This window comes from Corvus brachyrhynchos, unplaced genomic scaffold (genome assembly GCF_000691975.1).
Source record: "Corvus brachyrhynchos isolate BGI_N302 unplaced genomic scaffold, ASM69197v1 scaffold302, whole genome shotgun sequence".
Classification (NCBI taxonomy): Eukaryota; Metazoa; Chordata; class Aves; order Passeriformes; family Corvidae; genus Corvus; species Corvus brachyrhynchos.
In genome coordinates this window covers 3,090,680-3,092,195 of record NW_008237244.1, presented here as the reverse complement: position 1 = coordinate 3,092,195, position 1,516 = coordinate 3,090,680, and positions in this window count along the sequence as shown.

The window sequence follows — 1,516 nt, the reverse complement described above, 5'->3', positions numbered from 1 at the left end:
TAGCCGAAACGTGCCACGAGCGGCCGCGGAGAGAACAGCCCGGGCAGTGACGCCCACCGCACCGTTCCCCTCCCGAGTTCCCTCTGCTTTGAAGCTTTTTCTTTGCCTGGTCGGCTTGTTATTTGAGGAGGTTGTTGTTGTTTGGGGATTTTTTTAGATTCTGGGTTTGATTTTGGGTTGGTTGTTAAATATATATATATGGGGGTTTTTGGTTTTTTTTTTTTTTAAATTCTTTTTTCCCTCCACGAGTGTGGCTTACTTCTACTTGCTGTAAAGGGCAAGAAATTATGGTTCTCCCGAAACAATTTCCCTTTGATCCTTGAGTCTGGGGGTGTTGTTCTTGGTATCCAGAAGCCAGTAGTGCAGGAAAGAAATTGCGTCTCTGAAGTACCTTTTTCACTTCGTTCTTGAGGCAACCTGCCTCTTTCGAGAAAGAAAAACGAGGGGATGCGGGTCCTGCCCCCGCGTCCTGCCGGAGTCCCCCAGCTCAGCCGCGACCGATGAGCCCTTGCCCTGTGCAGGCTCCCCGAGGTGGCCCGCACCCGCCTCACACCCGGCCCGAGGAAATCTCTCCTTCTCCCGAAATCGTGAACTTCCGTATCCTCGCTTCCCGGGAGAAGAAATACTATTTATTTAGGCTGTCTGGGATTTAAAACAGAGCATTTTCGAAGAAGGGATTTATGAAAAGAAACGAAAAATAGCCCCGGCGGCTGGTGGCAGCCGCGGGCTGCAACGTGCGCCATCCTCGGCTGCGCTGCCCTGTGAGGGGACACGGCCAAACCTTCCTCTGTCGACTCTTATTTCCCTCTTTGATTAATTTTTTTCTTTCTGTACACTAAAAGGAAAAAAAATCCCGATGTAGCTGTAATTTACGTCCTCTTCTCTACCTCGGGCTTGAATTAACTAGCACAGACCTTCCCGTTGAAAATTTTTCAAAGCTGTCCTTTAAGTGCCATTTTCTCCGACGTCTTTCTGTCCTTTTCCAATTCTAGTTCCAATTTCCAGTAGAGATTATACGATAAATTCCCCATACATGTGATTTAAATAATGCACACAACAAGATAATATTGCAGATAAAAAATGTAACCCAAAGTCGACATATGCAACCAGCCGCATTGCAGCTATCGACGAAAGTGAATTGGACGCCCAAATCGAGATATTTGAAGAGGGTTAGGGAGGCCCCATTTAGCAGTAAATTCCCCGGTAATAAATCGAAACTGCTTTCGAAACTATGTGTCTGTTCCAGGTAGGGATTGTGTGCTTAGTCACCGCGCATGGGGATGCCACCGCAGAGCTTTTCTGTCTGAATCTGCCCTTAGGCGACTCAATCGCAGTGAAAGAGCAGCGCCGAATTTCTGACAGTCCATGGGGCGACCCGACATGATGGCCACAAGCCCATTTGGACGTGAGCACTATCTGCACCCACTCTCGGCGACATGGGCACCCTCAAAACCCCACGCTCTAGGTTTGGGGGTGTTATTTTAGATATTTAAGCCAGTCGGGCCGACAATGTCAC